Source organism: Marmota flaviventris, chromosome X (genome assembly GCF_047511675.1).
Source record: "Marmota flaviventris isolate mMarFla1 chromosome X, mMarFla1.hap1, whole genome shotgun sequence".
Taxonomy (NCBI): Eukaryota; Metazoa; Chordata; class Mammalia; order Rodentia; family Sciuridae; genus Marmota; species Marmota flaviventris.
In genome coordinates, this window is record NC_092518.1 from 66,971,973 (window position 1) to 66,986,550 (window position 14,578).

The following is a 14,578-nucleotide window of genomic DNA, read 5'->3' on the forward strand; positions in this document are numbered from 1 at the left end:
GGCATTTATACACAATGGAGTTATACGCAGCACTAAACAATAACAAAATCATGGAATTTGCAGGGAAATGGATGGCTTTAAAGCATATTATGCGAAGTGAAGCTATCCAATCCCTAAAAAACAAATGCCAAATGTCTTCTTTGATATAATGAGTGCAACTAAGAACAGAGCAGGGAGGAAGAGCAGGAGGAAAAGATCAACTTTAAACAGAGACATGAGGTGGGAGGGAAAGGGAGAGAAAAGGGAAATTGCATGGAAATGGAAGGAGACCCTCATTGTTATACAAAATTACATATAAGAGGTTGTGACGGGGAAGGGAAAAAAACAAGGGAAATAATTAAATTACAACAGATGGGGTAGAGAGAGAAGATGGGAGGGAAGGGGAGGGGGGATAGTAGAGGATAGGAAAGGTAGCAGAATACAACAGTTACTAACATGGCATTATGTAAAAATGTGGATGTGTAACCGATGTGATTCTGCAATCTGTATTTGGGGTAAAAATGGGAGTTCATAACCCACTTGAATTGAATGTATGAAATATGATATGTCTAGATTTTTGTAATGTTTTGAATAACCAATAAAAAAAAGATATTTGGATCCAATTTTTTCAGGAGATTTCACCTGTGGACATATGCACATACAGACATACAACACATAACACAACAGTAGTAAAGGCCTTGCAGCTTTTCACAGGTGAAATCTCCATTGCAATGTTTAAAAACTCCACCTTTGATTAAAAAAATAAAACTGATCAGAACAACATTAACCTAGGTCTGTTTAACGAATTCTTTAACACCAATTCTTCTTGTAACTTGCATATGGGTTTGAAGGTATTCCCACAAGTAAGCCTCAAGGTGTTTTGCATTTGAAATAGGCCTTAATGGTGCTATTATTCATTAGCCTCCAGGTGTGGAAACCTTGTCGCTGATGTAAAGATAGCTAAACTGGAGTTCTGGATATCAGCTGTTATGGATTTTGAGCCAAATCATCTTCTTTTTGGTCTGTGGAAATCGGTTTAGTTAGTCTCTCTGGAATCCAAATTGGCTGCTGTTCTCCCTGTGAAAACACACAAACAGACCCCTGACTCCAGACAATCACTGGGTCAGGACCTTTCCAATGTCCAGTTAGAATACCCTTCCAAAGTACCTTTTGCTTATGCACATTTTTTGGACCCATGTGCCTTTCCGCAGCACTAAGCCCTGATGAGTCCAAATTTAAAAAGTTTAGGGTAAAAAGGGTTATGTTAAGTTTATCTTTGTGGGATTTATATCCCTTTCCAATTCCCTCTTTTTGTTTTAGTAAGTACATTTTAACAGTTTGATGTGCTCTTTCAACTATGCCTCGTCCCTGTGGATTATACAGGATTCCTGTTATGTGAGTAACGCCAAATGATGAGCAAACTTGTTTAATAGAAGCAGAAGTGTAACCAGGGCCATTATCTGTTTTTAACTGTTTTGGAATGCCCACAGTGGCAAAATTTTTTAAACAATGAGATATAATATCTTTAGTGTTTTCTTTGGTATAAAGGGAGCCCATTAAATATCCGGAAGAAGTATCAACTGTAACATGTAGATATTTTAATTTTCCAAATTCTGGCAAGTGTGTGATGTCCATTTGCCATATATGATTAGGTATCAGTCCTCTAGGATTGATTCAAAGATTAACTTGTGGTAAAAAGGTCACACAATTTTGACATTGTTTTATTATATGTCTAGCTTGTTCCTTAGTTATTTTAAAATGCTTTTGCAAGGAATTAACATTGACATGGAAGGATTTGTGAAAATTTGTAGCTTCTTCTAATATAGAAAAAATATGTATGTCATGTGTGGTTTTATCTGATAAATCATTGCCCAAACTAAGGGGTCCAGGCAATCCTGTATGTGTCCTGATATGTCCTATAAAGAATGGATCTTTTCTGTCTCATATTAAACATTGTATAGCAGAAAACAAAGAGAAGACAGTAGAGGAAGGGGAAATCCTACCAGCATCTTCAAGGGAATTTATAGCATTAACTATATACAAACTGTCAGAAAACAAATTAAATACAGAATCTTTAAACATTACAAAAACTTGTAATACTGCATTAAGCTCTACCTTTTGAGCTGATTGTTTGGGTACTAAAAATGTAAAAGCTTGATCAGGGGTAATTACTGCTGCTGTACCATTATTTGACCCATCAGTGAATATATTTGAAGCATTCATGATAGGTGTTTTTCTTGTCATTTTTGGAAAAACTACAGGATGCAAGGACCAAAAAGACCACAAAGGATTGGATGGTAAGTGGTTATCAAATGAACAAATAGATTTGCACTTAATTATTCCCTAAGTATTTAACTCATTAGCTAACTGGTTAATTTGATCCATAATATATGGAGTAATAATTTTGTTAGGAGAAATTCCAAACACTCCCTTTGCTGCTTTTATTCCTTTGAGTATTAATTGTCCTACAGTCTAAGGATGCCTAGTAAGAATAGTGTTAGGAGAATAAGATAAATGTATCCACAATAATGGACCTTCTTGCCAAAATACTCCTGTAGGAATATTTTTTGTTGGTAGTACAATAAATAATAAAGGCAAACTTATATCAATTCTATCCAAATGCATATTTTCCATATATGTTTCAATGATTTTTAATTCCTTTCTTGCTTCAGGCATTAACATTCGGGGTGAATTTGGATCAGTGGACCTTTTAGGATATCAAATAAAGGTCCCAACTCTCCTGTTGGTATGCCTAGATAAGGCCTTATCCAATTTATGGCTCCTAACAACTTTTGAAAGTCGTTAAGTGATTTAAGTTGACCTACTCGTATTTGAATTTTTGGTGGACGGACCATGGTCGAGGATAATAGAACTCCTAAATAATTAATTGGGAAATTTAATTGTACTTTATCTATTGCTATCTCTAGATTATAATTTTTAATAAGTTTGTAAGTGTGGCATAACATTCTATCAATATGTTTTTATCTTTGTGTGAAATAGTGAAATATTTGTAGTTCAGGATTTTGATTTCTAAGTGGCTAGATTGCTTTTTTTAACATAAATTTGACATATAGTTGGGCTGTTAGCCATCCCGTGAGGGAATACTTTCCATTCATATCTCTGATCAGGACCTTCATGATTCAGCGCAGGGATAGTAAATGCATAACGTGGACTATCCTCAGGATGAATTGGAATTGAAAAAAAAAAACAATCTTTAATATCTATAACTAAAACATACCAGGTTTTTGGCAAAGCAGACAATTGAGGAATCCCCGATTGAGCAGGTCCCATGGTAACCATCTCATTATTAATACCTCTTAAATCTTGCAATAATCTCCATTTACCAGATTTCTTTCTGATGACAAAAATGGGAGTATTATGGGGAGATACAGAAGGTTGTATATGTCCCTCCGCTAATTGTTGTTTGACCAGGTCATGGGCTACTTGTATCTTTTCTTTAGTCAGGGGCCACTGAGCAACCCATACTGGCTTTTCTGATTTCCAAGTAATTTTTATTGTCTAAGTGACCCCTCCTGAAAACCCAATCCATGTCTATCTGTTTTTTGATCTATTTGTATTGGTGCCACGATACCTTGTCCTTGTTCTCCTAATTCTTTTTCTTTCCTAAAACCTTGTCTAGCCATAATAGTGGGCACATTTGAATTGATGTTATTTGTTAATGTTAATCCTAATTGATCTAGAACATCTCATCCCCATAAATTTATAGGAAGATGATCCAATACATATGGCTGTATAGTTCCTTCACATCCTTCAGGATCCTTCCAATCTAATACAATTACACTTTTATGGGGATTAGTTGCCACTCCTAGGCCTCGAAGCATTTGAGTGGATTGTTGTAACGACCAATGTTTTGGCCATTCTTGATGAGAGATGATGCTAAGGTCTGCACCTGTATCCAGTAGCCCATTAAATTCATGTCCTTGAATATTTAGTTTTAGCATGGGGTGAGAATCTAAATTTAAAGAAAGCATAGCCCAATCTACACTTCTGGAGCCTAATCCCCTGGAACCTCTTTCTACAGTATGACTGGAAAATTTATCATGTACGATAGGTATTATTAATAACTGTGCAATTCTATCTCCTGGTGAAATTACTGCTATACCCCTTGGAGAACTGGCTATAATTTTTATTTCCCCTTCAAAATCGGGATCAATTACCCCAGGACTTATCATACGTCCTTTTAGAGTAGAAGAACTGCGTCCTTATAATAAGCCTACTGTTCCTTGGGGAAGAGGTCCTTTTACCCCTGAGGGAATGATTTGAACTCCCATCTCTGGAGTTAGTACTGCTCTGGCAGAGGCACAGATGTCCAACCCTGCACTCCCTCTGGTTTGTCTAATGAGGGATCTAATGAATAATGTGTCCTGGGCACTACCCTTATGGTGTTGCTGGGTTCCTCCAATGCCCCGTATATTTGTGGTCGTGGGCCCCGGAGCATTGGGCCCCCCTGTCCACCTTTTGGCAATGGAGTCCAATGTTTTCCTCCATGATATCTTGGGTAAACACCTGGTCCTTGTCCATTTCTTGACAACAGAGCACCTTCTACAGTAGTCTGAGAACGGCACTCGTAAGCCCAGTGTCTCCCTCTTTGGCATCGTAGGCATATACCCGGTATTCTACCCCTTTGATACCCAGTTGTGTTAAACCCTCCTCCTATGGGGCATCTCCTTTTAAAATATCCTATTTGTCCACAATTGTAGCATGTTTTTGGCCTGGCACCTAATGCCTGTTGTACTGCAGCTGCCAAGACTTGCCCCTGTTCATTAATGTCTCTACATAGTTTAATATATGTGTTTAATTCTGTTTTTCTCCATGGTCTAATGGCCTCCCTACACCATCTATTGGCTTGTTCACAGGCTAGCTGTTTCACCAATGGCATCACTTGTTCTGCATCCCCAAAGACTCTGGTAGCTGTTTGTATAAGCCTATCTACAATTTCAGTGTAAGGTTCTTTGGTTCCTTGTATTACCTTAGATAATTGACCTTGTAAATCTCCATGTCCTTGTAAAGTTTTCCATGCCCTAACTACAGCTAAAGTGATTTGTGAGTATATGGCAGGATCATATCCAATTTGTTGCTGCTGACCCTCATAAGGTCCCTCTCCTAGCAACATATCTAAATTTCTCTGAGGTTAACCGGCTGCTGCATTTTGCCTAGCCATCTCCACTCAAAATTCCTGATTGGCAACCTTCCACAGCAAATATTGTCCTCCATTTAGCACAGCTTTGCACATGCTAGCCCAATCCACCAGCTTCATTTTCAAATTGGCAATGGACTCAACCATACTTACAGTGAAAGGGGCTTGAGGACCATAGGTTGTTACAGCCTCTTTCAGCTGCTTCACAGTTTTGAAATCTAAAGCATGGTGAATTTGCTACCCTCCCTCATTCTGAAATACAGGGCATGCTAATCTTCGAGGTCCTGTCTCAGGATCCCATCTATCAACCATGGGGGTTGAGGGCCACTCAGCATATGTTGTATCCATAGGTGGAGCTGTTGGTTGAATACTTACGCCCTCTGGTGATAGAAAGGGGTTAGTAGCAACCTACCATTGTAACTTCTCCCCTGATAGCCCTTCCTCCTCTAAACTTTCTTCCCTTGTCTGACTAACTTGAGAGACTTCCTCTTTTACTTGATGTAAGATGTCTTCTCCTAGACTAAGCAAACAAGATTGTACCAACGTCCATAATGGTAATGTGCCAACTGGCAGAGTTCCTGGGCTTTCCTTTTCTATCTTGTTTAAATCTTCACCATGATGGTTCCATTGTGATATATTTAACAACCCCTCTTTAATGAACCATGGGCTACACCTTTGTATCATCTTAACGTATGCTCTAACTATTTTTGATTTTACTGAGATGCCTCCTTCCTCTAGCAATTTACTTAACACCCTTTCAGTTTGGTTCTTACTAATTTTTAATTCCATATTACCGTGACAAAGATACCCTTCACTAAGATAATGCAAAACAAAACCGAGACAAAACGAAGCAAAAATGGAACAAAAATTCATTATATCAACCTTTCTATCCTCCTGTAATGTCCATCTGTCCTCTCTCCCTATCTGTTCCTCAGACACAAATATTTTTTCCTCAGATGTGAGTGGCTTTTCTTCCATCCCACCCATCTCCAGGGACAGGCAGCTTGAAACAAAAACAAAACAAATTGACACAAGAACACACTGCCCCCTGAAATGGTCACCCATCTTCTCGTCCTTTCAGGAGCGAGCAGCTTAACTTGTCACTTAATCCCAGGCGTGGAGGTTCCCTGTTCGGGCCACCACATGCCGTAGTCGGGCTAGGCTAAATAACCAAGAGGTGACAAGCAACTTGAAGGTTGAAGCGGGAACTACTTTATTGCGAGTGAACTCAGCAGGAACTGAGCGAGAACTCAAAGTAGCGGGCACCCGAGATAGCAGGAGCCGCTTCTCTGCCGGACAGCAGAGGTATATATACTTAACTAATTACACACAGCTTAACTTATTTAACATCATCTAGATACAGCAGTCAGCAATAAGGAATCCTCATCATCTTAATGGCTCACTGGCGTTGCATCACAAACCACTCCTCCTTGCAAAGTGCCAGGTGCCATCTTGACTTGATTTGCATCCCCAAGAGTTGGTGTCTATATTTGGTTGTTGTTCTCAGTGCAGTGCTACATGAATAAGACTCCTCTTATTTTCTGATAATATACTCTTCAATTTTCCTTCATTCATTATGCTGGAGAGAGAATAGAGGGCCACATAATAATTTGATTATCAGAGCTGGGAGTAGTATCATCACTTCTGCTATTACACAGTGGCCAGATCCTATTAAAATTTTCCCACTTAGTCTGCATGAGTAGCTGGGGAATATATGATTCTCTGTGCATGAAAAAAATTAGGTTTAGTGACCATATAGCTTGGCTTATAAAAATAAATTATTTATTTTAATTTGTTACATATGATGGCAGAATGCAATTTATTTCATATTATACATATGGAGAACAATCTTTCAAGTCTCTGGCTGTACACAAAGTATTTTCACATCATTCATGTCTTCACACATGTACTTAGGGTAATGATGTCTAAAACATTCCTACCCATCTTTCCTACCCCTCCTTTCTCCTCCCTCCGCTTTGCCCTATCTAAAGTTCCTCCATCCCTCCATCCCTTCCCTCACCATTCCCTCATATCAAAGAAAACATTTGGCCTTTTTTTGGGGGGGGGATTGACTTAATGCACTTAGCACTATATTCTCCAACTCCATCCATTTACCTGCAAATGCCATGATTTTATTCTCTTTTAATGCTGAGTTATATTCCATTGTGTATATATACAAAAGTTTCCCTATTCATTCATCTACTGAAAGGCATCTGGGTTGGTTCCACAATTTAGCTATTGTGAATTGTTCTGCTACAAACATTGATGTGCCTTTTTCCCTGTAGTATGCTGTTTTTAAGTCCTTTGGGTATAAACCAAGGAGTGGGCCAGCTGGGTCAAATGGTGGTTCCATTCCCAGTTTTCCAAGGAATTTCGATACTGCTTTCCAGATTTGGCTACACCAATTTGTAGTTCCACCAGCAGTGTATGAGTGTGCCTTTTTTCCCACATTCTCACCAACACTTATTGTTGTTTTGTATTCTTGATAGCTGCCACTCTGACTGGAGTGAGATGAAATCTTACAGTGGTTTTGATTTGATAATGATATTTAATTTTTTTCATATATTTGTTGATTGATTGTATATCCTCTTCTGAAAAGTCTCTATTCAGTTGATTGGCCCATTTATTAATAGAGTTATTTGGGTTTTTTGGTGTTATGTTTTTGATTGCTTTTTATATCCTAGGGATTAGTGCTCAATTTCATGTGCTTGCGGTGAAGTTTTGCTCCCATTCTGTAGGCTCTCTGTTCATCTCACTGGTTGTTTCTTTTGCAGAGAAGAAGCTTTTTAATTTGAATCCATTCCATTTGTTGATTCTCGGTTTTAATTCTTGTGCTATAGGAGTCCTATTGAGGAAGTTGGGGCCTATTCCAACATGATGGAGATTTGCACCTAATTTTTTTTTTTTCCATTAGGTGCAAGATCTCGGTTTTAATTCCTAGGTCCTTTATCCACGTTGAGTGGAGTTTTGTGCATGGTTAGAGACAGAGGTTTAATTTCATTTTGTTACATATGGATTTCCAGTTTTCCCAGCACCATTTGTTGAAAAGGCTATCTTTTCTCCAATATATGTTTTTGGCACCTTTGTCTAATATGAAAGAACTGTAATTATGTGGGTTTGTATCTGTGTCCTCTATTCTGTACCATTGGTCTACAGGTCTATTTTGGTGCCAATACCATGCCATTTTTGTTGTTATTGCTCTGTAGTATAGTTTAAGGTCTGCTATAGTGATGCTATCAGCTTCACTCTTCTTGCTAAGCATTAGCTTTGGCTATTCTGGGTCTTATTTTTCCAGATGAATTTTATGACTGATTTTTCTATTTATATGAGGAATGTCATTGGGATTTTTATTGAGATTGCATTTAATCTGTATAGTGCTTTTGGTAGTATGGTCATTTTGACAATATTAATTCTGCCTATCCAAGAACAAGGTAGATCTTTCCATCTTCTAAAGTCTTCTTTAACTTATTTCTTTAGCATTCTGTAGTTTTCATTGTAGAGGTCTTTCACCTCTTTTGGTGATTCCCAAAGTAAATGGGGTGGATATCCTTATTTCTCTTTCTGAGGATTTGTCACTGATGTACAGAAATGCCTTTGATTTATGGGTGTTGATTTTGTATCCTGCTACTTTGATGAATTCATTTACTAGTTCTAGAAGTTTTCTGGTGGAATTCTTTGGGTCTTCTAGGTATAGAATCATTTCATTAACAAATAGTGATAATTTGAGTTCTTCTTTTCCTATTTGTAGCCTTTTAATTTCTTTTGTCTAATTGCTCTGGCTAGAGTTTAAAGAACTATGTTAAACAGAAGTGGTGAAAGAGGGCATCCCTGTTTTGTTCCAGTTTTTAAAGGGAATGCTTCCATTTTTTCGCCCTTTAAGATGATAATTGCCTGGGGCAATCTTTTGATTGAAGAATTTAGACCTTTTACATTCATTGGTGTTATAGAGTGATAAAATTTATTTCCTCTCATTTTGACTTATTTCTAATTTTAAGATAAATGTGATTATCCTTTAATTTGCTAATCTAGTACAATGTATCCCTATGCTAGTTTTTATTTTTCATTTCTTTTACATTAAATATTTCCTTCAGTATGTTTTATAGTATAGGCTTTGTGGGTATTAATTCTTTTAGTTTCTACTTATCGGGTAAGATTTTATTTTATCAATTATGAAAGATAATTTTGCTGGATGTGGTAATCTTGGTTGTCATACACTTCTTTTTGAGCCCTCCTGGATTTTAGGGTCTAGGTTGAGAAAGGAGTTCAAATCTGAATTGATTTGCCTCTAAATGTGACCTGCTATTTTTCTCTTGCCACATTTAAAATTATATCCTTATTCTCTATATTGGTTATTTTCATTTAATGTTTGTTGGAGAGGATCTATTGGTGTTTCATATATTTGGAGTACTATATGGCTCTTGTATTTGATTTTCCATCTCATTCCTAAGGTTTGGAATATTATCTAAAATTATTTTACTGAAAATGTTGTGTATTCCATTAATTTGTATTTTGGAAAATTCATCTACTTCAATCATTTTTATATTTGGTCTCTTCATGTTATGCCAGTGATTTTTGAATCATTCTGCTCATGGTCTATTAACATCTTTTATTTATGGTTAACTGTATTTTCTAGATTGTATACTTTGTCTTCAAGGCCTGAAAATCTATCTTGGCTGTGGTCTAATCTATTGGTGATGCTTTTTATTGAATTTTGTTTTTAGTTTTTTTTTTTATTATTATTTCCATGATGTCTATTTTTCCCAGAATTCCTGTCTCTTTATTGAAGTGATCTTTCACTTTCTATATTTTATATCTAAGTTTAGTCTTATGTCTTCTTTTAGCTTGTTGAATATTTTAACTATGAATTTCCTAAATTATTTCCTGACATTTTCTCTACTGTGGTGTCAGTGGATTCATTTGTTGAAGTGTTAGGGATTTTTTGATTGCTTCCCTGTTTTTTTTTTTTTCATATAGTTTGTGTGCCTTATCATTTTTATGATATTTACAATTTCTTCTTTAAAGCAATTAACTATTTAAAAATATTATTTGTTCTAATTAGTTATACATGACAGCAGAATCCATTTTGATTAATAGTACACAAATGGAGCCCAGTTTTTAATTTCTCTGGTTGTACACGAAGTGGAGTCACACCATTCATGTCATGTACCTTGAGTAATGATGCCCATCTCATTTCATCATTTTTCCTACACCCAAGCCCCCTCCTTTACCCTCCCTCAGCAATACACTATTTTGTGAGCTTATTTCTTTTGAGAGCACCACTTTGAGGGAAGACACTGAATTCTATTTACTAAGCACTTCAGAGCCAAACCACATACTACTTAACATTATGAAAAGTGCAAAATGTTGATACTATTTTCTACAGTTCCTCAATTAAAAGTATAAACTTGTAGCAAAGTTCTAAAATATGTTGAAAACTTACTTACCAAATATTGTAAAGTTGCTATAATATTATATGAAGACTAAAAGGGGAAGAAAGAAATGTTTCACTTAAGATAGAGTAAAAGTAAAAAGAAAGAAAAGTAAAAAAAAAAAATAGAATAGTACACACCAAGATAAAATGTAGAAAAACATTGATGGATGGATTTGAGGCAGAAGCACATAGTGTCAGAGTGAGAAGAGGGTAAAGAGGAGCAAGTATAAATCAGAACTAGGAAATCAAAGATAGAAGGAATTATTCCATTTACTTCTTTAAACCATTAGAAGAAATACATTCAATTATGTTTAGAACACAATGTTGGATATTAAGATAACAACTAGTAAATCAAGATAAAGAGTGACGTATATGATCAACTTTGATTTTAGAGTTTTGGTATTTCATCATGATTTGGGACATTTAGAAGATGTCTAGTATTATTTGGCTTTGGATCCCTTCAGAGGTGCTGAGGTACAGGATCCACTTTCCTAGTTGCTATGGACTTCCTAAAATCATTTTGGTTATCAGCTCATAGGATTGAATCTGACAGCTCAGGTGAGGTGAGGTGAGGTATTGTGTTGTACTGTTGGTTGTTTCTATTGTGTATTGGCATTCAGGATACAGGGCTCTGGGCTGTCATTGTGATTGTCATGAGTTATTACAGATTGTCTTCCTTCTAATGAATCCTTTTCAAAGTGGAATAGAACCTTGTGGCTGTATACAAGCTCAGGTCCTGTGTTTATGGATTCTCCATAGTCTATCTATTTTAAAATGTTTGAGTTGTATATGGACAAAACACCTTTACTTTATAGTACTTATGCAGTCCTGAGGATTGAACCCAGTGCCGCACATATACTAGGCAAGCACTCTACCTTTGAGCTACACCCTCAGCCCTCTGTAAGTTATCTTTACTATAGAAGTGTTCCCCTTGGCAAACACAGCTCATTGAGGTTTTGTCCTTACTACTTAGTAAAGAGAGATTCTTTTTTGAACCTGTCTTTTTATGTTATGTATATATCCTATATGTGGATATCCATGTCATTCTTTAGGTTTGGAATTTTTATGCCACTATGTCACTGAAAAGTTTCTTAATGCCAATAGACTGTGTCACCATTTCAACTTAAAGATCAATAAACTTTAAATTTTGTCTCTTAAGGTATTTTTAGAGATCTGTCTATTATGATTATAGCCTTTTACTTTTTACTTTTTAAAAATTTTTAGTTGCAAATGGACACAATATCATTATTTATTTATTTATTTTTATGTGGTGCTGCGGATTGAACCCAGTGCCTTTTACATGCTGAGCCACAACCCCAGCCTTGGACTTTTACTTTATTCCTTTAACTTTTACTGAGTGGAAAAGTTTATATACCTTGTTTTCAAGCGGTAAAGTTCTGCTTTTTATGTAATCTAATCCATTGGTGATGATACTTTCAAATGTTTTTTTTTTTTTTTTTTTTTTAATTATTGGGTCCTTCATTTCCAGGAATTCTGATTTTGTGATTATCAAAATCTCTCTTTATTGAAATGGTCTTTCACCTTTTATATTTGTTTTCTTAATTTGTTCATTAGAACTTCTTTAACCACAAAAGTAATTTTGAAATTTTTAATAATTTGCTCCTTTTGGAGGTACATGACAGTAGAATATATTTTGACATATTATAACCATATGGAATCTAACGTATTATAATTAAAATCCCATTTTTGTGTTTATACATGATGTGGAGTTAAATTTGTATTGTATTCATATATGAACATAGAAATGTTATGTCAAATTAACTCTAAATAGTTTTTTATTCCCATTCACTCTCCCTTTCTTCCATTCCCCTTTGTCTAATCCACTGAATGACTATTTTTCCCTCTTCCTCCTTATTGTGTGTTTCTCTTTGCATATCAGGGAGAACTTTGGTCTTTGTTTTCTTGGGGGGACTGGCATATTTTACTTAGCATGTTAGCCTCCAGTTCCATTCACTTACTGGCAAATGCCATAATTTAATTCTTCTTTATGGCAGAGTAACATGCCATTGTTTTTATATATATATTTCTAGTTGGACACAATACCTTTATTTTATTATTTGTTTTTATGTGGTGCTGAGGATCAAACCCAGGGCCTCACACATGCAAGAAAAGCACTCTACCACTGAGCTACACCCCAGCCCACATGCCATTGTTTTTTATACCACATTTTCTTTATTCATTCACCAGTTGAAGGGCATGTAGATTGTTTCAATGGCTTAGTTACTGTGAATTGAGCTGCTATAAACATTGATGTGGCTGCATCATTGTAGTGTGCTGATATTAAGTCTTTTGGGTATATAACAAGGTTTTGGATAATTGGGTCAAATTGTGGTTCCATTTTATGCTTTTTGGGGAATTGCCATACTACTTTCCAGAGTGGTTGCACAATTTGCATTCCCACCAACAACGAATGAATGTATCTTTTTCTCTACATTCTTTCAGACATTTATTATTATTTGTATTCTCTATATTTGCCATTCTGATTGGAGTGAGATGGAATCTCAGTGTAGTTTTGATTTGATTTCTCTAATTACTAGAGATATTGAACATTTTTTCATATATTTTTAAACCATTCTTATTTCTTCTTCTGTGAAGTGCCTGTTCAGTTCCTTTGCCCATTTATTGATTGGGTTATTTGGGGTTTTGGTGTTAAAGTTTTTGAGTTCTTAATATGTCCTGAAGATTAACACTCTATCTGAGGTGCATGTAGCAAAGATTTTCTCCCCTTCTCTAAGGTCTCCATGTTCTTAATTGTTTCCTTTGCTGTGAAGAAATATTTAGTTTCATATCATCCAATTTATTGATTCTTGATTTTACTTTTTGTGTTTTAGGAGTCTTGTTGAGGAAGTTGGTTCCTAAGCAGGCACTGTTCCTGTCCATGTGGTATGACATGGGAGTAAGCTTGAGACTTTCCCTCTGATCTTTCTTAGACTCAAACCCATAACCCCCTGTCACCCACACCATTTATCACTCTAGCGAGTGTGCCCCTTTATAAAGGAAACACCCTTGTAATTCACTTTGCAGAGCCCCAGCAAGGTAAAAGTTCCTCTTCTATGCTCAGAATATTTCTAGGTTTGGGCACCAATGATCCAGTGAAAAGTATAGCCTATGTAACTGGTTTTGTATGTTTAAAGGTAACTCTGTTGGAGATTACAAGTTCTGTGTTCAGCCAAAGACTCCTATGTTTTGTCCCCAATAAACACAACCCAAACTTTTCTGAGTTCATGCTCTCCAGTTGCAGACATGTTCATTAGAATCTATTTTACTTAAGTTCATTAGGGAAGTGACTTTCTTCTTGGAGAAGGAGTGCTTTCCCTCTCTCACTGAGATACAGTGTGCCTGACACTGCAACCATCTGTTACCTTTATTTATTATTTTCCTATTCTTGGGACCAATACTTTTGGTTTTCTTCTGAATACTAGATCACCAAATTGCCACCATATTATGCTCCTGCCAATCCTCATTTCCGTACTTCAGTTTGTTGCTTCAGAACTACTGCTTTAAGTCATTCTTGGAGAGCTGCTGCAGCATTGGGGTTTCCTCTGAGCCACTATCTTCCTTTTTCTATATATTTTGATACATAAGTTTGATTTACTGGCTTGACATGTCAGACCTAAGTCCTAAACTTAGTGAGGAAGTGTATGTCAAATATAGTTGATGTACACATATGAAGGGATACAGTGATGGTTTCTTATAATTAATAACCTACCTTTTATTTAAATCTTAAATCTTTCCTTTGGGATACATCTTAAAATCATTTATTATAGAAAACTAATTTAATATTCAGGTGTAGCAATAATAAATTCAATGGGAATTCTTTAGTAATATAAGTGGAGAAAATGTCCATTTATTTTGAAGTGCTAGTGTTAACAATAAAACACTTTAAAATCAGTAGACACTGTATTAATGGATCTAACATTCTCAGTATATCATTAATCATGATAAGATACTGTTATTAATATTGATATAATCCACTTCTATTATGATGA